The sequence below is a fragment of the Arvicola amphibius genome, chromosome 7 (assembly GCF_903992535.2).
Source record: "Arvicola amphibius chromosome 7, mArvAmp1.2, whole genome shotgun sequence".
In the NCBI taxonomy this organism is placed as follows: Eukaryota; Metazoa; Chordata; class Mammalia; order Rodentia; family Cricetidae; genus Arvicola; species Arvicola amphibius.
In genome coordinates, this window is record NC_052053.1 from 122,422,936 (window position 1) to 122,447,045 (window position 24,110).

The following is a 24,110-nucleotide window of genomic DNA, read 5'->3' on the forward strand; positions in this document are numbered from 1 at the left end:
CCAGTACTAGGGAGGTAGAGACAGCAGTGCTATGACTGGGCAGAGAGAGGACTATAAGATGGGAGGAGGCAGGAGCTCAGATTCAGTCTGAGGATTCGTAGAGACAGGATCTCCCCGATGGTCTGAAGTAGAGGTAAGAACTCTAGTGGATGGCTGCTCTGCTTCTCTTATTTTTCAGCATTAACCCTTATATCTGACTCTGGGTTTTTATTATTAAGACCAATTAGGATTCATGCTACAGGAGATAGTTGTCTCTTCTCACCACGTGGGTTCCAGGAATCGAACTCAGGTTGTCAGGCTTGATGGTAAACACCTTCACCAACTTTACCACCTTGCCATACCCAGAATCTAGACCTTAACAGGCACTTCTCCCTACCAGTGACCCTAACACAGACTCAGATGTGAAAATTGATCGTATTTGGGGTGCTATCTCTGAACCCAAAAGTCAAGCAGCCTCTAATTCCAGAGTCTTAGCTTTCTTATGAATTCTACGCTACTTAATGTCTCTAGAATTGATCCTAACAAGGAGGGAATTGTGCTTGATAAATTACATGATCCCTTTCGGTCTAAACCCTTTTGGAGAATTATGAAAACTGAATCGTTTCTATTCGGGATTGGTTGGACTTTAATCAAATGAACTGAAAAAAATCGTTAAAATTTGTGTTCACATAATTCAGCGAGAATGTGAGTTACTCATCAAGATAATTCATAATTTGTGAGTGTTTGTTTGGATTTCAAGGCTGAGCCACAGAAGGAGCTGCAGACATTGCCCACACCTTTTGGTGATTCACAGTGCAGTGTTTTCCTGCACTTTAGTGCTCATAAAGCCTGCTGGAAGGTCTAGCTACTCAGCATTCTTCATCCGCTGGTAAGGAGGTCATTCTCTTCCTCTTCCTATTTAAAAACAAACAAACCAAAACCCTGCCTTCTTTTCTCTGGGTCTCAGCAGAAGTCGTGGCAAGTTTTAAAACTCTGTTTATAAGTGAAAGATAAAATACGTAGGCTGGACGTGGTGCTGCCTACCCTGCTCATCTGGGCACCGGGAGGTGGCGGAAGCAGCTGGGGCTCTGTGAGCTGGAGGATAATCTGATCTACAAAGTAAGTTCCAGACCGGCTGAGCCATGACTACATTGTGAGGGCTGTGTCTTTTAGAAGGAGGGGAGGAGGAGAAGACCAAGATGAGAAGGAGACAGAAGGAAGAAAGAGGAGGAAGGAGGAATGAGAAAGAAGGAACAAAAATTAATAATGTCTGGTAGTCTTTAAGCAATTATTAAACTATAATAGCCCTCAGATACCTTTTCAGTAGATAGCTTTTTCTCCACTGTAAGTCAAGGCCTGATTTTAGTTGCAATATGATTTCAGAATATTGTTTCAATTACTACTGAGAAAGATGGGGAGATAACTCAGTCTATAAGGTGCTTAAGGACTTGAATTCCATCTCCAGGATCCACATTTTAAAAAATCTGGACATGATAGGGCCCTTGTTGTTGGAGTTGTAGAGAGCTGGAGACAGGTGTATAGGTGGGTCTCATGACTCAGCAAGCTCCAGGCCAAAGAGGATAAGGTCGATGTTTCCATATGGTTTTTCAAATGGCCTACCTACTACTATAGAAGCTTCCTAAAATCTATACATAAATTAAATAATCTAAGTGGAGTCACCAAATAATTTGGGAGGGAATGCCCCAACTAGACATTTTATGTCACTAAGTAAAATCTCCAGTGTCAGGAATGGAGTACAGCTTGTTGAGTCATTGCCCAGAAGGGTCCATGGAAACCCCAATATCGCTGGCTACTTCCAGGTCTACTGGTTACTCTCCACAACCTGATGGTAAGGCCCTAATGCTGAAGACAATGTTTACACATGCCAGAGAACACAGAGACGGTACCTGGTTCCTGACTAGAGGCTTCCTGCTTCCTGCTTAGGGTCCATGGTACTGGAAAGTCTCTACAAGCTACTGAAGAAGAGAAGTAATTATCCATATCTCCAAGACACAATCCTGTGATGACAGCAGTGGCCTGCCTGAAAGATATATTGGTGCAACAGAGGTACAAGTGTTATGGAATTAACCAACTAGTGGTTTAAGGTCCACTCCATGACACTGCTGAAGTGGCCAGGAACCTGAGACTAGATAGGTCATGGGCCTCAGGGAAAACCTGCTACTACTATCCTTGTACAGAGAAACATAACAATGAAGCAGTGGTGGTGCACATCTTTAATCCCAGCACTCAGGAGGCAGATGCAGGCAACCTCTGAGTTAGAGGCCAGCCCTGTCTACAGAACAAACTCCAGAACAGCCAAGACTGTTACACAGAGAGACCCTGTATTGGGGAGGTGAGGGGAAGAAAAAAGAAAGAAAAAGAAAAAAGAAATATAGCAATGACATGTGATTGTGGGAGACCCCTCTGTATGCTGTGATTACCATTAATGAATAAAGAAACTGCTTTGGACCTATAGCAGGGCAGAATTCAGCTAGGCAGTAAAAACTAAACTGAATGCTGGGAGAAAGAAAGGTGGCGTTAGAGAGAAGCCATGGAGCCACCGCCAGAGGCACACACTGGGTCTTTACCCTGTAAGCCACTGCCACGTGGCAATACACAGATTAATGGAAATGGGCTAAATTAAGATAGAAGAGTTAGCCAATAAGAAGTTAGAGCTAATGGGCCAAGCAGTGTTTTAAATAGTATAATTTCTGTGTGATTATTTCGGGGCTGAGCAGTCGGGAACTAACTAGCAGCCTCCTTACAACAGAAATGACTCCTGGTGACGAACCCTATGCCCATTTATCAGTACCTTGCTCAGCCCACATAAAAGAAGCTTTCTCTCAAGTAGATGGGAACTAACACAGAGACCCACAAATGAACAATGTGCAGAGAGTGAGAGACTTTGGAGCACTCAGTCCTAAATGGGATGTCTTCATCCAAAGCCTCCATCAGCGCTAAAAAAAAAAAAGAAAGAAACAAGCAGAGGATATGAGTTAAGAAATGGGAGATCCTGGGTGTGGCGGCACACGCCTTTCATCCCAGCACTCTGGAGGCAGACACAGGCAGATCTCTGTGGGTCTGAGGCTAGCCTGGTCTACAAAGTGAGTTCCAGGATAGCTAAGAGTGTTACAGAGAGAAACCCTGTCTTGAAAAACTAAGAGTGCACAAGAAATAGCAGACTAAGAGAATATTTAAGAAAAGGCTAAAAGACGGTATTAAGAGGATGACAAAGAATGTGCAGAACAGAAAAAAATTTCAAGAGAATGACTTTATGGACTCCAGAGAAGAGCTAAACTCAAAGTAGCTGGAGTGAGAAATATCCACCACTGGGGAGTTAAAATAAAGCCCTGGTAGGGGCATGGCTCAGTGGTTCAGCCCTTGTGTTGCATGTGGAAGCCTGGGTTCGTTGTTCACATTAAAGAAAGAAAGACAGAAAGAGGGGGTAAAGAGGAAGGAGAAAGGGAAGACAAACAGGACACTGGGATTGTTGTTTAAGAGGTCACTATGAACATTATTTGAATACAATTCTCTTAGAATTATGGAAGACAAACACCTTCACAATTCAGTGGGAATTTGAAATTTTTTTATAAGTATATATAACCTTTTAAAGAAGGTAGAAGGGAAAAGGGACTGGTAGTCTTTAGAAAGGCAGTACTCACGGGCCATACTTTTAAATTTAAAAGATATGAGACTGGAGAGATGGTTCAGTGGTTAAGAGCACTGGCTGTTCTTCCAGAGGACCTGGGTTCAATTCCCAGCAACCACATGGCAGCTTAGAACTGTCTGTAACTCCAGTTCCAGGGTATTCAACACCATTTTTTCTGGCATCAGGCATGTGCATGGAACATGGACATATATAAGACAAAACATCCACACACAAAAAATTAAAAAATCAAAATTCAGAAAATATGAGTATACTTAGAGGAAGAATAAGTAAAGAGAAATTTGAAGAGGAGAGGCAATGTGGATCAAAATCCTGTATCAAGTCCATAGATGGAGGGATGATTTTGGAAAACTTAGGGCATCCTTTGAGATGGGAGGAAAAGATGGCCAGTGTAGGGTAAGTAGGAAACTTTAGTAACAAGTTCAAACATCAAACCCTCTGCTTCTGCAGGAAAAACAAAATGAAGACCTCAGTCATGTGAGGAAAAAGAAGGGAGAGCCGGGTACTACCAGGAGGTCAGGAGTGACTCTCCGACATACCACTGTGAGAGATCTGAGTAGGTGAGCCAACCAGCTGAGGCTACGCTATAAATAATGAGGGGAATTTTTTTGGCAGTCCAGGAACAGATTGGCAGAAGCAGATGGCTGTGCTGATCTCGACTCAGGGATTGGCAGAGATGCAATGCGTTAAGGTCACGGAGTAGCAGAAGATGAAGACTATTAAAACAGCGTTGAGCAACGTCTCTCACAAACCAGACTGCAGAAGGACGTTTAAAACCAGCAAGGAGCTAACAGGCTACAGACGTCCAAAAGCCTGCTGCATTTCAGAAGTTAGAAGGGTTTCGTTGACGGGAGGAGGGGAAGTGGAAGCTTTATCTAGAAGGTAAGCCTGATTCCCGTCCTCAAAGCTAGCCTGAAGCCCTTGAAAGTCAATTTCTCTGGCAGACTGGTTAGCGGTACAGAGGAATCCCGTTTTGTCACCCACTGTGACTCAGAGGGCCGTGGCCAGTTACCATTCTGAAAGGGTTCCTATTTGTTTAAAACTAACCTACACAGAGACCTGAGAACAGGGAACAACTACGGGGGAGCCCGAATTTAACTTTCTGAGCTCCAGGGTGAGAAACAGCCTTGAGAGCCAGTATTACAGATCAGGCTGGCTTCAGCTATGAAAAACCAAAATGTGCAGGCAGCAAGATGCTCAGCCCAGGCAGTAAAGTGTGTAGGGAATGACAGCCCCGTCTTTGATGACTGGGAACAAGTCTCATCAACCGAAAATGACTCAGGAGCTTGCTATCCGTCAGCCTGAATCAACCTCTGGAGCCGACTGTCTGTTTGCTGTGGAACACTCAAGTGCTGAAGTTGGGGTGGTTTGACACAGCAGCAGAATCCTCCCACCAGGAGGGATTACTATTCAGAAGATTTTGAAGGTATGAAGACAGATCCTCTGTGCAGACCACACTTGCAAGGCATTTAAGGGACAGCCTTCCTCTATGGCTAACCCTACCAGAGAATTAGCCACAAGGGGGAGTACCATCTGGGAAGTCTTAGGAGGAGGAGGGAACTTGCCCAGCCAGGACTGCAAAGCTAAATGTGTCCAGCAGAGGCTCCTGGCTCCCATAGAAGGTCAGACAATAAACATGTAAAGAGAAGACAGGTCTGGTGCACATCAGACACTTGCTCAAAACAGACTCAACAGCGCCATAAACCATAGCGATGAAATGAGTCCACAAGTTCAGCTGCCGTCCCCCAGCAGCTTGAGGACGGTCTCCATTTTCCAAGGACTCAATGATTCAAATAAAAGCTGGGCACAGTGGATGAAGCACTATGTTCTAACATCCATAAAGAAAGAAAAGAAAAAGCAACATGTCTACAGTATCCAAAAACCCTGGGATATTATCAAACCTAAGAATCCACGGGATACTAAGAACAGAGATAAAAAAAAAAAAAAAAAAAAAAAAAAAACAAAAAAAAAAAAAAAACACCTAAAGGCAAAGAGAATCTATTCAATGAAATTATGACAGAAAAGTTTCTAAATTTGGAAAAAGAAATGGATATTCAAATGCAAGAGGCATTAAGAATCCTCAACACACAAGACCAGGAAAGAACATCCTGGTATATTAAAGACAAGCTGTCAAAACACAGCAAAGAAACAATATTAAATATTAAAAGCTAGAAGGGGAATGCCAGCTTACATAGGAAGAAACATTAGATGTCCCTTCACTCATCTGCAAGGCCAGGAAAGCATGGAATGATAAAATTCAAGTCCTTAGAATAAGTGCCTGCCACCCAGAACTTCTGTCTACAATGAAAGCCATTTTTCACAGCTCATAGAGACATAAGAACATTTCAAGGCAAGCACACACTAACACAGTCTGTGACCATCAGTCAGTGCTGCAGAAGACCCTTGAAGGAATCCTGCCTACGGGAGGAAGAAAGATTGTCTCAATCGGAAGAGCACAGGAAAGAGCAACTTTCTGGAGAGAAGTAGATTAACAAAGGAGAACAGGAAAAGCCCATGATGTTCAACACAGCAACCAGCAAACTCCTGATCCTCACAGAGGAGGAAAAAAAATCAACCCAACAGCTAACAAAATGTTTGAAATCAGCCGGGCGGCGGTGGCGCACGCCTTTAATCCCAGCACTCAGGAGGCAGAGGCAGGCAGAGTTCGAGACCAGCCTGGTCTACAAGAGCTAGTTCCAGGACAGGCTCCAAAGCTACAGAGAAACCCTGTCTCGAAAAACCAAAATAAATAAATAAATAAATAAATAAAATGTTTGAAATCAGCAAGCATCCCTCAGTAACAACCGGACATTTCAATAGCCTCAACTCATCAACAGAAAGGCTCGAAATAGCTGATTCAATTAGGAAAACTAGATCCAGATGTTTTCTCCTGGGCACCCACAGACAGAGAGTCGAAGGATGGAAAACAGTCAACCAAGTGAAGAGAAACTGAAAACAAGCCTACAGAGCGACCCTGAGACCTGAGGAGAGGTAGAGGAGACTTTGCATTAATGAAAAAGGGAAGTCATGCAGAAGGTGTAGTAATTATTAGTACATATGCACTGTTGGGGCTCCCAACTTATTAATAAAAGATCAGATAGGATATATATAAACAGTAGGTGATTCAACACCCAATTCTCATCTAAAAGAAACTTCCACTAAACTACAGTGTAGATTAAGCAGACAACGGAAGCAGATTTGACACATTCAATAGGTATAGAAAACAATCCCATGAAACTCCCTCTTGAATAGACATTCTAGTTTACAAAGCAAGCTTTAACAAATACGGAAGAATGAAAATAACCTCTTGTATCATATTAGATTGCAGTAGAATAAACTAGAAACCAGTTACAAGAGAAGCTACGGGAACTCCATAAACACTCAGAGACTGAAGAATGCACTCTTGAATTGAGTGGGTCATTGAAGAACTCAGGTCATTTATATTTCCTAGAAGCAATGAAAATGAAAGTACAGCATACTAGAACCTCTGAGATAAAACTAAGGTTGTTCTAAGAATAAAGTTTATATGTACTGCGATGATTATTCTTGGTTGTCAAGCTGACTGTATCTGGAATGAACTAAACTCCAGAAATGGAGTGCACACTTGTCATCCAGATCTTAAGACTGGAAGGTATACCTTTACTCTGATGCTGGAAGCCTGTATAAAAACAATGGAAGACGGAAGGGATTGTCCATTACCCTGGCTAGCACATCCATCCCTTCATTGGTGCTGGAGCCTCCTTCTTCAGCATATACAGAAGACCAACTGAGACGATTCTTCGACTTGACATTGTTTAACTGCAGCATGTACGCCATTCCAATAAGTCATATGTGTACATATATTTATATATATGTATGTATGTATATATATACACATATATATACACATATGTGTTCTGTGACTCTAGAGAATCCCGACTAATACATCTACACATGGTTTATGTTAAAAATCAGAGAGACTGTCCAGCATAGTGTCATATACCTTTAGTCCCAGCACTGGGGAATCAGAGGTAGGCAGATCTGTATGGTTCAAGCCAGCCTGATCCACAAAGCAAGTTCCAGGACAGTCAGCCAGGGCTACACAGAGAAAATCTGTCTATTAAAAAAAAAGCAGAAAGACCTATACAAGATCAAGCCAGTCACAATTCTAGCATAGATGAGACTTCTGACCTGCTTCCCCAGCTCTTACTGAGAAGCTTTTTGCGATAGATAGTTGTTGGGGGAGGAAGAGTCGTTCCTTTTTGAAGAAGTGACCGTCAGTGGGCTCTCCTCATATACATAGACTAACTGGACTTAGTAAGTTATCAAAAAAAATTAAAAGCCAGGCCATGGTGGTGCACGCCTTTAATCCCAGCATTCAGGAGGCACAGGCAGGTAGATCTCTGTGAGTTCGAGGCCAGCCTGGTCTACAAGAGCTAGTTTCCAGGATAGGCTTTAAAACTACAGAGAAACCTTGTCTCGAAAAACAAACAAACAAAAAAATTAAGACATGAAGTTTGGAGGGGAGCATGCTGTGGGGGATGCAGGGAGTTGGAGTAAGGAATTGGAGAATATCTGCAGTCATATTTCATTGTATACATGTATGAAATTCTCAAAAGCATAGAGGAAAAAAGGAAAAAATCAGAGAGATCTCGTGATGCATTCAGGGAAACAGAAGCAGTAAATGGCAGGAAATGCATGATAAATATCAGGACAGAAATTAGGTGGAGACTAAAGAGCAAGACACAGAACTGAAGACGTGAAACTTTAGAAAAGAGTAAGAGTGGCAAGCCCCAGCCTGAGCTAAGCAAAAGAAAAGAAGACAGAGGAATAAAATTCAAGATAAGAAGGGAGGTTATAACAGTGTCCACTGAAATCCACAGGCTTCTTAGCTTTAGAGATCATTTATTCCAAATACTAAGGAAACAAATCGTACACTCAATGAATGGGTCAATGAGCCGAACAGATAGCTCTCAAAAGAAGAAACACAAATAGCCAATAACTCTGCCAAAGGGTGTGACATCCTTAGCTCTCAGCAAATGCAAATTCAAACAGCTTCAAGATTCCATTTCACCCGAGTCAGAATGGCTGCCATCAGGAAAACAAACAAACCATGCTCACGAGACTATTGAGAAAGAGGAATTCTTACTCACACTTGTGAGACTGTAAGCCGGTAGAAATCAATATGGAAGTTTCTCAATAAAACTGAAAATATAGCTACCATATGGCCCGGCTCTGTCTTTTCTAAGTAAGCATGTGAAGGACTCTTAATCAACATACCTTGGCCACACTTGCCTGTCCACATTTACTGCTGCGCTACTGTAAGAAACGGGACCAGCCTAGATGTCCACCAATAGGTGAAGCAAAGTGTGGTGTTTTAACCATGGAATTTTATTCAGCCATAAAGGCAAATAAAGTCATTATATCTGCAGCAAAATGGATGGAGCTAGAAATTATATTATATGACAAACTCTCTCAGATGGAGAAAGACAAATACTTCATGTTTTCTTTCATATGCAGATCCCAGTGTGTGTGCATGCGTGTTTGTGCACGTGCGTGTGCACATGCATGTACATGTGTAGTTCATAAAAGTAGAAAGAGGACAATGAAAAAGAGGGAAAATCTTGAGGGAATGTTGGTGGGAGGAGCGAACAGAGTCATAGAATACATGCACAATGAAAGAAAAAGGGAACTACTGCAGGGCAGGGCATGGGCCTGGTGGAGGGAAAAGACAAACAAGAGTGAAGAATTCATGAAATTGCTTCGATGAAGCCCTACTATGTATACCAACTTTTAAAACTAATAAAAATGAAGAGAAAAACAAGCACATTGGAGACAACTGGAAAATCTAGAGAAATGGATAAATTTCTAGGCGTATATGATCCATAGGAATTAACGGGCTATTGACAGATTATACCAAACCATAAAAAGTAACAAGAGTAAAGCAGCTATCCATATATAAAAACTCTCCACCAATAAAAATCTCAGGATTGAAGGAAGTCTATCCAGCCTTTAAAGAAGGGCTACAATGGGCTGGAGAGATGGCTCAGCACTTGAGAGCACTGACTGCTCTTCCAGAGGACCAGGGTTCAATTCCCAGCTCCCACATGGCAGCTCACAACGGCTGTGCATTTTTATTTAATGCAACAAAAATGTGTACATTAAATAAAACTATAAAAAAATTGTAAAAGGGACAAATACTAATGTTCCGTCCTTAAATTGTTCCATAGGACAGAAAGGGAAGCAGCATTAGCAAACTCAGTCTATGAAGTCTATGGCACCAAAACTGTGTAAAAACAAAAAGAAGGAAGGTACAGACCAATTCCCTGGTGAACACAGACATGGACAAGTGCACTAAAGTACTTGCAAACCAAATTCAAGGATACCTTAAGATCATATTACACAATCAAGTTGATTTCATTCTAAAAATAAGTAACTGTGAGTTCCCAGCCCTGTACAGGACTTCTGCAACAGTTCTCTTCCCTGAGATCCAGGAAACGTCTCCAGAGGAGGCAGAAGAGCAAGTGTGAGAGCCAGAGGATGGGTGAATTCTGACTTCCGGATATGACATGACCATTGTCTTTGCAGATTCTTGGTGAATGTGGTTACCTACACAAAATCAAGCCACTGGAGAGTCTAGCATGGGGGAGGGATCTATGAGACTCCATTCCTATCTGAGAAGCTATTGGCGGTTGAAGGCTACTAGTGGAGTTATTGGCAAAGGTTTCTGTCTACCTGGTCCCGCAATAAACACACAAAATCTATATTATTCACAATACTGTTTGACCAATAGCTTAGGTGTATTTCTAGCTAGCTCTTACATCTTAAAATAACCCATTTCTATTAATCTGTGTATCACCACGTGGCTGTAGCTTACCATCAAGGTTCCAGCATGTCTTTCTCCGGTGGTGGCTACATGGTTTCCTGCAACTCTGCCTTCTTTCTCCCAGCATTCAGTTTAGTATCGTGCCCCCCGCCCCGCCACCTAGCTCTACTCTACCATATCACAGGCCAAGCCAGCTTCTTTATTTATTAACCAATAAAAGCAACACATGTACAGAAGGAACTCCCACACCAGGGGAGGGCTAGTCAATTTTCTTTGGGCAAATCCTAGTAAGTTGTGTTGTGGATGATCTCACAACAGTGCACATACAGGCAGAACTAATTGCATTTACTGGGTGATAAAACAAAATGGAGACCTGCAAGGAAGATATGTAGGGAGGTCCATGGAGAGGTGAAGGAGGAAGTAGAGATGAATATGATCAAAAGTCATTGTATACATGCCTGAAAGTCTCAAATAGTAAAAATGTTATATTTTTTTAAAAAAAAAACTGTTTCACCACATCAGAAAAGCGAAATGGATGCATTTCTCAGCTTATGACCTATCCAAATTAAACAAAGATGAGATAAACAATTTAGACAGACCTATAAAGAGCAGTGAGATTGGCCAGGAAGGGTGGTGCATGCCTTCCATGCCAGCGCTTGGGAGGGAGAGACAGGTGGATCTTTGTGAATTTGAGGCCAGACTGGTCTACAGAGTGAGTTCCAGGATAGTCAGGGCTGTTGGAAAGAGTCTGTCTTAAAATAAAAAGAAAAAAGAGGATGGGGGGATGGGTAGCAGCAGCAATGGAACTGAAGTAGTAAAAAAAAAAAAAAAAAAAGAATCTCCTAGCCAAAAAAGTCTAGGACCAGATGGATTCCCTGAAAAATTCTACTAGTCTTCCAAATAAGAGCTAACATCAAAAAGTTATTGTTTTATCATAAATAAAACATTAGAAAGTATCTTTCTTGATTTTGGTCTCAGAATTTTCTCAAGAAGTGATAAGCAAAAGGAGAAAATGTACAAGCCAGTAAAGTGTCCTTAATGTGAGCAAGGATGGGCTGTAGATGGGTCTGTGCTCTGTCTGACAGTGCCTGCAGGTTGGTAAATTGAGTTCAAGGGTGTATAATTCTATTCCACATTATTAACGTTTTTCTTTTTCATCCTGATGGATGAGTCAGGGTCTACAAATTAGTGTAACGATATTTCATGAGCAACTGAGTTTCTAGCTGTGGTTCATACTGCTCAGGCAAATATTTGTATCCAGATTTACTTCTGTGTCCTAAGTTTGTTGCTAATGAAGGAGTTTGACATATAAACTCATTCTTACTAGAATTTGCCTCAAGAATAATGAGTTCTAAAGAAGCTAATAAGACATTTATATTCATTAATAAACAGTTGTTTCTAAACCATTAAGTTTGCTTGTTAATTTGTTTTGTTTTGTTTTGCTTTGTTTTTGAGGCAGAGCCTCCCAGTGTAGTCTGGCTGCCCTGGGATTTGCTAAGTAGACCAGGCTGGCCTTGAATTTAAAGAGATCCTCCTGCCTCTGCCTCCTGAGTGCTGGGATCAAAGGTTGAGCCACCATGACTGTTGTGTATTTTTACAGTTTTTATTTAGAAAGAGAGTCACGTGTGTGAGTGTGAATGAAGGCACAGCAGATGTCTGGAGGTCAGAGGACAACTCAGCAGCCCCTGCTCTCCCTCCACTGTGGGTTAGAGCTGAGCTCGGAGGGTCGGACCAGCACAGCAAATGCTTTTACTTGCTAAGCTCATCTACTGGCCCAGAACCACAGCAAATGAGCACACAGCCCCAAATCAGATTTTTAAAATGATGTTTATATACTTTTTCTTTGTATTTGACAATTTGGCAAAAATAAAATTTATATGGGCCCTGTACTAAGTTCAATTTGTGGGGTGGACAAATAACATAATTTTAAATTGTTAATTTTATTATGAATTATTTGAGCCTTGATATCGTCTTGTGTGTTATTCCATCATATTTGGTTTTGAGATGATCCTGTGTCATCAGTTTCATATTCGCATAAATCTTTCTTGGTAAATAAGGCTTTCTTGGGTGCCCTCTCTGCTGCCTGTCAAGAATGAAGCACCCTTAATAAAAGCATTAACTTTTTAGAAGTCATCTATCTATTTATAAACAAGCAGCTTGCCTGTTTAGATAGGCGCTTGCGGCAGAAATAGAGGGCTTGTGCGGTACTCCAAGCACTCATCAGCTCCTCCTCCCGACTGTTCCATTCCCAGGGTTCTGGCTTGTGTTTAGAGCGTAGCTGCAAATGTTATCAGATTCTGTCCTTTCACCTTGATACATGAACTTTGTGACCAATCTGGCACAGGATGGTGCTTCCTGTGGTTTCCATCAGGCACTTTGTGGCAGGAACAAACTGACAAACAGACCAAGGACTATTTCTGAATCCTCTCAGCCCCACTTTGGTGATCCCCCACAGACACCAACCTTTTCCCATAGTCTGCTCTGGATCCCATTACTCAGGCTGCTCTCTGCGGCCACTGCGGCCGTGTTGCTTCCAGGTCGTCCTCTTGCTTCTGGAACTTTCTGTCTCGCTCCTTGCCCTTTCAGGGCCACTTCCTCCGTCTCCCAAGGTACCACTGTGTTAAAGCAACGTGCCAAAGACTGAAGTGCTGCTCTCCCGCACTGACGGCATCTTTGCTCTGGCTTCCTAAAATCCCTCTCCCTGGCTTTCTGATTCTAACCAAGAGATGTGAAGTGGGGTCTGGAGGACATGGGCACAGGCATGTTGGTCCTCTAAGACTCAGACCCGTGGGAAACTGGTCCATGTGGCTCAAGCGCAAGAGAAATGACAAAGCGTTCCTCCTGAGTCCGTGTCTGAGTGTTCATGAACGATTGACACTGTGTGCAAAGACTGGAAACTGCATCTTCCTCCTCCTCCTGGATTTCTATAGCCTGAGACTGTTCAGCTATGGAGACTGGCTAACCCTGTGCTGTACCTAATAAACACACAGGGTGTGGTGTAGCTGACCTCAGCTTCATTGTGTGAACGTGTGTCTGTGTTTTCTCCATTCCCTCTCCACCCCTAGCCAGACATCCAGAACCCAAGCCTCAAGGGTGGCTGTTCTGATACCTGTATCTTGATAAAAGACAACTTAAGGGGAAAGGGCTTATTTTAGCTCTCAGTTCAAGGTGGCAGGAACTTGAAACAGTTCCATCTACAATCAAGAGCAGAGAGAAAATGCATGCAAGCGTGCCTACTGCTCAACTAATGTTCTCCATGCTTACACAGTCTATAAGACCGAAGGAATAGTGCTACCCACGGTGGGTGGGGTTTTCTGACATCACTTAACATAATCATGACAGTCGCCCACAGACATGCCACAGGCCAACCTGATCTAGATAATCCCTCATTGGGACTCTCATCCCAGGTGATTCTAGACTGTGTCAAATTGGCAAAACTAACCATTATACCCGGTGTAAGGGAAAAGAAAAATCATAGCTGATTACAGAGTCATTCTGAAACGGTCCTCACTGTTTGTCAATTATGTGTGTCTATACATAGGAGATTAAGGTTCCCCTCCCCAATGTGTTGATGATGAAATTGATTTTTCTTTCCTCTTAGGCTCATGTGGTTAAGTACTAGCAACATTATACCCATAAGTGTTGTTTATATGGCCCATATCAATGAAATAACTGAGTCTAAAGTTGACATGCCATGTGCATATCCCTATTCATATATATGTAACTGTTGAAAGAAAGCCAAATAAGTGGAAATAATTGTCACGTAGAGGTAGTATTATGTTCAAGTTGATGTTGATATTTTAAAATATGATTTCATGCCTATAAAATGCTTCTTCACACTTAAAAAACTTTTTAGTTTAATTTTCTTATTTTTTGCATATGAGTGTTTTGCTTGCATGTATTTATGTTCACCATGTGCCTGCTTGGTGCCTTCAGAGGTCGGAAGAGGGTGTTGGATTCCCTGAGACTGGAGTGACGGTTGGTTGTAAGCCACTAAGTGGATGCTGGAAATGGAACGGAGGTCCTCTTAAAGAGCAATCAATGTGCTGATCCACTGAGCCCTTGCTCCAGGCTACAAAAAGCTTCTGAAGAAGTGTTAGTGCAAAACATTTTCCAGAACTTTGAATACGTGTGGTCAGATAACAAGGAAAACAGCCAGCAATGATTCAAAAGGCCTGGTTTTAGCATTTGAAAATTTCCCTTCTAGAATCTTACTCCAAACATGCACAAATCACTTTGCTTTCTGTAATGAGTCTTTTTCTGTCCCACCAACCAGATCCCAAATAATGACACAGGGACTTCTGATTATGAAAGCTTGGCCTTTAGCTTAGGCTTGTTCCTTACTAGTTTTTATAACTTACATTAACCCACTTATAGTAATCTGTGTTCTAGTGCATGGTATTACCTCTCTTTCATCTTGCACCTCCTGTCTCCTCTCCATCTGGCTGGTGCCTCTGCCCTAGAGTCCTCTTTGTCCCCGGAAGTCCTGCCTAACTTCTTCCTAGCTATTTGCTGTGCAGCTTTTATGACAGCAACCACAGCAATACATTTCATCCTGTGTACAAACATCCCACCACAGCTTTCCTGGCTTATTTCTTCAAAATAACAGCTTCTCCCTTTACCTTAAAAGAACTCTTTTTGTAAGAGTAACAATAGAAAAATGTGGGTTTATAAAGTGTATAGAGGCTCTCTGAACACAACACGTTCATTTTCCACAGGAAGAAAGTTCAAAGAAAGAGGTCAAATACCTTACTTTGGAACAAAATCGTAAGTTTCATGTACGTTTACTTTATTTATCTGATGAGAGATTGAGGGTTGGGAAGGAACCCAAGTGCCCTTCGTATCAAATAGGAATGTAATTGTAGCCCTTTCCTGTGTAAAATACTGTTAAATACACTGTTGCAGTATTTCCCTTTGCTCAGGAAGCCAGTGTAGAGTTCCTAGTGAGTTTAACTGCTTCCTATGAGAATCAACAGCTCAGGACTATTCACTTGCTATCGTGAGCCAAATTCATGTTGATACATTTAAACATCTCTTTGGATATTTATAAATGTGCTTTGCCTACTGAGGGAATCCTGCCCAGTTTTATGTTCCTACTAGAATTTTTAATTTTTTTTATTGTTTTTATTGAACTATACATTTTTCCCACTCTCCTTCCATGCTCCGCTCTCCCCTCCACCCTCCCATTTGCCCGACCCCCACCCCATGTCCCCAGTTTACTTTGGAGATCTTGTCTTTTTCTCCTTTTTAAGTGGATTCATGTATGTCTCTCTTAGGAGTCTCTTTGGAAATTTTTACAGTCAGAGAAGGAAATATAGCTGTAAGCATGTGTATGAGTATATGCATACTGGTGACTGTGAGTATGAATATATAAATATTTTCTAACTGCATCCATTGATACAGCCTGGGCAGTAATGCTTCTACTGCAACAGTAAACAAACCTAATGCTGCAAGATATAATTATCCGTTAAAAGGAACCAGGGCTTCTCAAGGAACTGCTGCGTTCACCCTGGTGAGCCTGGGCTATCTTAATTATGCCAGAAAGTAAAGGTGTGCCAAGAATATGGAGACATTTCTTAAAGGGCACAGAATCTGGATGGTTGGTAGAGCAGGTACACAAAGCTTTTGTTATATCTTTAAAAATGTTTAGCCATAGAATGTTGGGAAACAACTCAAAACACAAAGACACAGAACTAAGAATGAATGAAACTCCTACTGAGAAAACTTGGGAGAATTTGATCATAAATGGAGATGAAGGGGCTGGAGAGATAGCTCCATGCTGCTTTTGCAGAGGGCCCTGGTTCAGTTTCTACACCGGGCAGCTCACAACCACCTCTGACGCCAGCTCTCGTAGCTCCAATGCTGTCTTCAGGCTTCTGTGGGTACCTGCATGTCCATGGTACACATAAAAACAAGCACACATATGTACATATGAAAAAAAAACTGGAAGGAATGAGCACTGAGTGAAAGTACATTGCTGACATGACCACGGCCATGTCAAGGACCCAAGGCCTCAGACGCAGGGCAGTGGCAAAGCCCTCTGCTGGTTCCAGTGTTTACTAATGGTTGAGCAATGTGTGAAAAACTAGCAACTGCAGCTGACAATGCAGCCTACAGAGACCTCCTCTAAGACTAGCTGGCCCCTCCCCCTGTGCTGAGGTTCCAGTGAGTTGTTGCATAGTTAGTGCCACTGTCAGAATGCTCACGTTACCCCAACTTCTCTGCACCTGATCTGTCCTTTCTTCATTCCCTCACTGCCCCATTCAGGTTTCTAGGATCAAACTGTACAGGATGCAGCACAAAACAAAAAGACACTCACTGCTCTTGCAGAGAACCCCAGTTCAGCTCCCAGATCAGGGAGCTCCCCACTGCTTGTAACTCCAGTTCTGGGGAATCTGATGCCCTCTTCTGGTCTCTGTAGGCACTGCATGTATGTGGTGCAATACACACAGGTAGATACACATAAAAAAATGTAAAAGTAAGTAAATAAATAATAGAAGCATACTATAGTCAACTTAATAAAGTGGAAAACGCTGGATCCAGTTTTATAAATATTAATTTCTAAACAAGGTTATTTACAGGTACCTTCAAACAAGACTCTTCCTCTGAAAATACATATTAATTACAAAGATGGAAAAGGTAACTTAACTGTACCATCTGATGGGAAGCAATGAAAACCAAACCCTGACACATATTAGCACACAGTCACTTCTGAGAATCCTCAAAGACACCTAGTTTAAGTCTAATCATGAATAAATATTAGACAAACTCCCAGTGGAGGCCTTTCTATAAAAACAATGGGCTAATACTCTTCAAAAGTGTCAAGGTTGTAAAAGTCAAAGAGAGACAAAGGAAATACCCCAGGCTGAAGGCAGCTAAAGATACACATTGCAGTTTCTAGAACACTTATTTTGGAAATGAAGACCTTTACTATAAAGAACACTACTGAGACAACCAGCAACACGAATGTATCACATAAAGAGTCTTATGACTATGTAGAAGGTGCCCCGGGGACAGTGTGACATAATGTTAGCAACTTAAATCTCAAAACTGTTCGGGGGAATAATGTTTTCATACTACGTTTGCAACCTTTTTGTAAGCTTGTTTCAAAACAAACAAAAAATTACACTCAAACTCCTGATTCTAAGTGGGGCCACGCATTCCGTGTGCGATCCTCATCCAATCATTTGACACTTTAGTTCCCATCGAGGCTCTTTAGGGTCCCTCCCCGTGTAAGATTCCATCATTTCCTCCTACTGCTCCGACCCTGCCTGAAGTTTTCCAGCCTCCTGTACTGTCTTTGCCTTCGAAGCACCAAAGCCGCAACCATAGATTCTGGCTGGTAACAAAAACAAAAATAGTCGTGGCCGGAACTTCGGGACAGCAGGACCCTGCAGTCCTAGACGTGACTTCGGCTCAGGCACCCCCATCGCGCTCTCGGCAATGGAGTAGTCACGCCTGCCACAGCGTGCTCTCTCTGGCTCGGCGGGCGGCTGGCAGGCCTGGTCGCGGGAGGGGCCGGGCGCTCCCAATGGCCGCTCCCGCCGCGCTGTCAGCCCCGCCCGCCCGCTCGGCCCCGCAGTCGCCTGCGGCGAGCCGGGTGCCGCTGTGCTGTCGCGGAGCCGGGAACGTGGCAGAGCCGGGACAGGTGTGAGCTCTGGGCATCCTTGCAGGCGAGCCGGGGGGCGCGGAGTGGCGGCTGGGGCCGGCGCGCTGAGGGGCTGGGGCGGGGGCGGCGGGAGCCGGGGGGCGCGGGACCCCGGTGGGCGCGGGGCGGAGGCTGAGGACCCGGCCGGGGTGGGTGCGAGTCGAGGTCCACGGGGTCCCGGCAGCAGCCACAGCCCGGACACCGGGGCTGACTGCGGCGTGGCCGGGTTCCCCCTCCGCACAACAGGTAGGCGGGGACGGCCGCTGCGGGGCCGGAACGCGGCCGGGAAAAGTCGGGGAGCAGGGCAGGTCGCCTGCCTCGCGGCCGGGGGACCCGCCCTGCAGTGTCCTGTGGGGCTCCCAGCAGCAGGGAGTGGATGTTTCCTCAGGTTGCCTGAAGTTTCCAGGTCTTCTGAGGAAGGAAGGAAAGCCTGGCGCTGGGGGCGTTTGCGTTTTCCCAGGAAACGTTTGTTTGTAGTTTTATTTATTTTCTTACTTTATCTCCCTACACGCCAGCAAGATACCATTTCAAGTATTGTGAATCCTTAGGAACTTCGTAAAGGTGCTCGTTAACCATGACATGTAACTCTGGCAAGTTAAATTCATTTGAACAGTTAGGTCAGATAAATCAGATCGCTTGCGGTCCTTCAGGTTGTGGGTGTTTTATATGCATACTAGGCGCCCTTAAAGAACCTAGAGCCTAGAGATGGCTCTAAGTTTAAGGAAGTGAAAAGGGCCCTATACAGTTAGGGACTTTGAGAAACAATACTGTGAGATTCACTTAAGGAACATTAGCGCAGAAGGATGTGGCCAGAATTGTCTGGTTTTATTTCCCAAACATCTTACGAACTGTGTTTGAGGATGAGGTTTGATTTACTATTTGTTTTTCTATTTATTTGAGACATCATCTCAAATCTGGCGCTGGCTCCAGAATTAAAGGATCTAACACATCAAGGCAGAGAGCAAGATTTTAGATAAGCACTCAAACTGAGATTTGCCTTGTTTTAGAACCTTTGACTTTTTTTTTCCTTAACAAGAAAAGCCAGTAGTATCGCACACCTGTAATTCTAGTGTTGAGAAGGTTGAGGCAGGAACAGAGTTCCCAGCCAACCTGGGCTTATGCAGACCGATCTACTCCGGCTTAGTCTAAGTAGTAGAAACTCAGTTTCAAAAAATGAAATCAAGGAGGCAGTTTAATGTAATCCTAGGAGGCGGAGAACACTGGTGGCTTGATTCGGTGTGCCCTGGAATGCAGTTCTTTTACATAGATAGTGTAGGTTAGGAATGAACTCCTGACTTTAACCTTTGGTCCTGTTGATGGATCCTAGATTAAATCGCCTTTACTTGTTCTTTGTTTTAGTGTTTGACTTTAGTAACAGAAAAATTCAGAATTCCAAAATAACTGTGTGTGTGTGTGTGTGTGTGTGTGTGTGTGTGTGTGTGTGTGTAAGTAGTATGCACATATATGTGCAGGCACTTGCACCCATGAATGTATGTTAAGGTCAGAAGACAGGTGCCCTGCTCTCTTCCCCTTATTTGAAACACAGCTGCTCTCTAACCGGGGAGATAAGGTGGTGGCCTGCCAGCCTCAGCAGGCTTCCTCTCTGCCCCTACAGTGATGAGTTAGAGGCTGCTGCCCTCATCCTCTTTTTATGTGGGTTTAAACTCAGACCCTTGTTCTTACTCAGCCAGCCTTCTTACCTGCTGAACTATCTTCCCAGAATCCCAAAGTACCTCTAAAAATTTTTAATTATTATCTAAAATTAACCTCATCAATTTAAACTAATGAATATACTGTCTATGGGGAAAATTAAGGTTCTTTGTCTTTGCTGTGCATTTTAATCTTCCTCTCTCCCTTCCCTCCTTATAGCTTAATGTTGAAAAGGGCATCTGCTAACGATCTTGATTAGCCTTTCTTATGACTAAACTAAGGAGTTAACTTCTGGACGTTCTAAATTCTTGATAAGCTGTTTAATGACATTTAGTCTTGTGTGATACATTAATATTCCCACAGATCATTGAAGAACTTGAGTGACTTTTCACTAAGACCATAAAAGAAGCAAAAGAAAGCCAGAACTCCCTTGTGAGGCTCCTCTGAATCCTAGGTCCAGGATGGTGCTGGGAGGGTGTGGCTTTTCTACTGTGGGTGCCTAGTTTATGGGTAATTCATTTCAGTGGTTTTGGTCTCTTGGGAGTGAAGAAAAGGGGGATACTTTCTATATTTTACCAACTGATTTTCAGTTTTCAGATCGGGTCTGTTTTTTTGTTTGTTTTTTAATTTAACCACCAATCTCTCTCTCTCTCTCTCTCTCTCTCTCTCTCTCTCTCTCTCTCTCTCTCTCTCTCTCTCTCTCTCTTTCTCTTCAGTACTGGAAATCTAGTTCAGGGCTTGAACTTCATCCCTAACTTTTTAATATAAAAGTCATGATGTCCATCTTAAGTTAGTGTTGCTCCTGACTTTTCCTTTAAACATGGCTGATGACGATGTTGGATGACTAGATCAGTTAGAATATTATTGAAGTGCAAATGTAGACCAGAAATCGAAGGATTGCTTCTTGGCCTTTTGGCTAAGATCAAGTGTAGAACAGAATGGACTGTTAGAACTCCAGATAAATACTCAGCAGATTGAGATTGGATGTGTCTCCAGATTGGTTTGTTTTTGTTTGTTTGTTTGTTTAAAGCACCTGTACAGGTACAAAATCTCTCAACTTAATTCCAAAGTCCAAAAGGCTGTGAAATGTTTTCTGTTGGTCTCATCTGTTAGCATGGCTTGAACTGATTAAGATGCTATTTGTAGTCATTATGTATCTCATCGTATGTGGATATTCTTCATACATATATGCTTTAGAAATAACAGTTTGATCTCAGAGAGCTTCCCACATCAATGTGGAGATTTGATGCAGTAGACTGTGTTTTTACTCTGTAAGATGGGTGGGCCATGACAGAAGCTGCTGGAAGGCAGAGAAACAAGGAGTTATTCCAAGGAGCTGTCATTGCAAAGCAAGGCATCTCGCTGGACGTCTGGCAGGGAGTAAGAAGCTCTGTCTGCCAAGAAAACCCTCAGGAAGGTGCGGCTCCAAGAGGCCAGACTGTGCAGAGCTCTATGCTGGGTATTCTGAGCAAGTTGTGTTAGAGATTACACTGTGGAACCAGGATGGAGAGCCCTGGAGCTGTGGAACCAGAAGGCTGCGCTGGAATGCTGGACCCACCGTGTGCTCAAGGGCAAATCTGTGCTGTGTTGACTAGAGTGAGAGCCATAAACGGGGGAAGGGAAGAGTAGTCTTAAATAAACCACATCTAGTAGGGGAATATGGAAGTTCTAGGTGGCGGATTGTGCAAGCAGCAAGTACAAGGATAGACTTTGAAAAGTGAGTAAGCGTTTCTGTCCTGGCTTGTGAATTCTGTTGTGCTTGGGGTTGGTGGCATCCCATGTACTTTACAGTGCCTCGTTTCTCCGCTTTTAAAGATGCCCTATTGAATAGTGTTCCATTTCTTCCATCACTGTTAGCTGCCTGCCCAGGATTATTCCTCCTCTCAGGGGATTTGCCCTTTCACATTTAATGTAGTGCACTATTCCACTCTAGCTAAAATTGAGGTAACTGGATTATTAATCATGTCAGAATGGAATGAATAGGCTTTGAGGGATTTATGTCAAACTTATGAGTTCTCAAACAATGAATTGCTGTTTAGACCTCTTTGTTTTTATACTTTGTGGTCCTGGAGTTTTGACTAGGTAGCAAGTGGCTAGGCTGCTGGACATTGTGACCGAGAGAGAGTAGTGTTGGGGAGAGGCTGACAAGTAACACTTCCTTTACCTTAAAATGCGCCTTGGGGTTCTTGAATGTCCAGAATGAGATCTCCCATCTCAAAACGAGACGGGAGAGTGTGGTATGTGATACGGAGGTGGTTTTTAAGGAAATAGAAGGATATGGAAGCTGCACTAATTAATACTTTAGGTACTTACAGACCTGCTGTCTGGGTTGAGAAGGATATGGAAGCTAATTGAAAAACCTAGCACTTTACTGGAAAGCTCCAAAGTACTGGAGACATGGCGGAGTGAAGAGAAGAGAGAGAACAGCAGGTTGTAAAGTTTATTAGATGTGTCAGCACCTGTGTAGTCGTTGCCATTAGCAACAGTGTGGAGTGATAACGTAGACGTTGAAACTGGACATAGATGTCGCTTTGTTGTATATAAATATTATTTTAGCCTTGAGCAGGTTTTATCCCTCTCTTCTGCTTTGAGAAGTTCTTTCTTTTCTTCCTTCCTTCCTTTCTTTGCTAGTGATCAAACCCAGGGTCTCATGCCTGCTATGTAACTGTTTTACCACGGAGGCACACCCAGCCTATAGACAGATTTCTTAATCCATTATCTTTGTCTATACTAATAATATTTAGATTCAGTGCCACAGGTCTATAATACTGGCTGCTTTGGTGAGCTAAAGAGAGTGAGCTGGTTAGCTTTTGTCAACTTGATGCAAACGAGACTCACCTGAATGGGGACCCTCAAGTGAAGAATTGTCCTGATTACTGGTTGATGTAGGTGGGCACATGGACGGTGGGCAGTGCTATCCCCAGACCTGTGGGCCTAGGTTGTATAAGAAAGGTGACTGAGCAAGCCAGTAAGTAGTGTCCCTCCAGGCTCTGCTCCAGGTCTCCCTTTCCTTGATGACAGCCAGCGATGGACGGATGAAGCAAATAAACCTTCTTTTCTTCAAGTTGGTTTTGGTCACTGGTTTGTTGGTTGATTGGTTGGTTGGTTGGTTTTTCAAGACAGATTTTCACTGTGTAGCCCTGGCCATCCTGGAACTCACTCTGTAGACCATGCTGATTTCAAACTCACAGAGATCCTCCTGCCTCTACCTCCCGAGTGCTGGGATTAAAGGCGTGCGCCACCACCGCCCGGCTTTGGCCAGTGTTTCATCACAGCAACAGAAAGTAGACTAGGGCAGAGGGTGGTGCCAGAGGGTGGGGTGCTGCTGTCAGGGACCTGGCCGTGTAGGCTGTGTTGTGCAGGATTTCAGAAGTTTGGGTTGGAGAAGCCACTCAGTGCTCAGAATCAATGAGTTGTTGTGGGAACTTAGAAGAAGAGAATGCTGGGAGGAGTGCAGAGGCAGAGGCTGACTTGTGAAATTTCAGAGGGAAGTTGGAGAGTGTCTAAGACAATGAAGGCCATTTGCGTGATGTATTTGAATTAAGAATCTGTGGAAATAACACCTTTGATTTACAGAGACAATAGATGCTAATTAACTCAGGCTGAAAAAGCAGCTGTGATCAACAGGAGACCAGTATTATTGAGGTGAGATTTTCTGGGGAGTATTTCCTTAGGGTCAGAACATAGAGGCTGTGGTTCAGAGCAGTTCAAGGCTGCATCTCCAACTGGCAGCTGAACCCAGTGATGTGTAAGTGTCTCCTGTGTAGTACTGATTTGGGAGGCATGAAAGCAGGGGATTGGAGGGGATATGGAGAGAAGCTGAGGCTTGGCACCATGTAGCAGGTCAGAGTCCCTGAAGAGAAGCTAGGAGGCCGTTGGTGAAGGTGCAGTCTCTGCTGCACGTTAGCGATGCCAGTGCCATGGGGTGAGCCCTGAGAACATCGGCAGGTGTGGAGTGGAGCTGGCCCGAGCCTGGGAGACAGGTTGTGTGTGTTGCAGGTGGCAGGGCAGCAGAAGTGGAAGTAAGGAAGAGAGACTTACTCTGGTAAGGCTCTGGTCACTCTGTCCAGACAGAAGCCCTGAAGTGTACAAGGAAGTGTTCTGGGTTGGGGAAAGATTGAGCAATAGAAACCAGTATTAAGAACATAATAACGAGAAACAGAAACTGTATATCTGCTAGGCGTCGTGGGGCATGCATTTAATCCCAGCACTCTCACAGCAGAGGAAGATGGGTCTCTGTGAGTTCCAGGACAGCCTGAGAAACCCTATCTTGGGAAAGAAAAAACAAAACAAAACACACCTGCATATCTATTTTTTTTTTGAGGCTTTGCTAGCCAAAACTTTACATTCACTATGCCATT

At 43.4% G+C, this 24,110-nt stretch overlaps 1 protein-coding gene across 2 annotated transcripts in view; it reads left to right on the plus strand.

The window, feature by feature from the left end:
* Positions 1-17,970: 17,970 nt before the first annotated feature.
* Heatr5a (HEAT repeat containing 5A) overlaps positions 17,971-24,110 on the plus strand; it is a 104,968-nt gene continuing 98,828 nt past the window's right edge. For both annotated transcript variants that reach the window (XM_038337405.2, XM_038337406.2), the window contains exon 1: positions 17,971-18,099. The gene's annotated coding sequence lies outside the window, so the exon portion shown is untranslated. The remainder of the gene's footprint in view (positions 18,100-24,110) is intronic.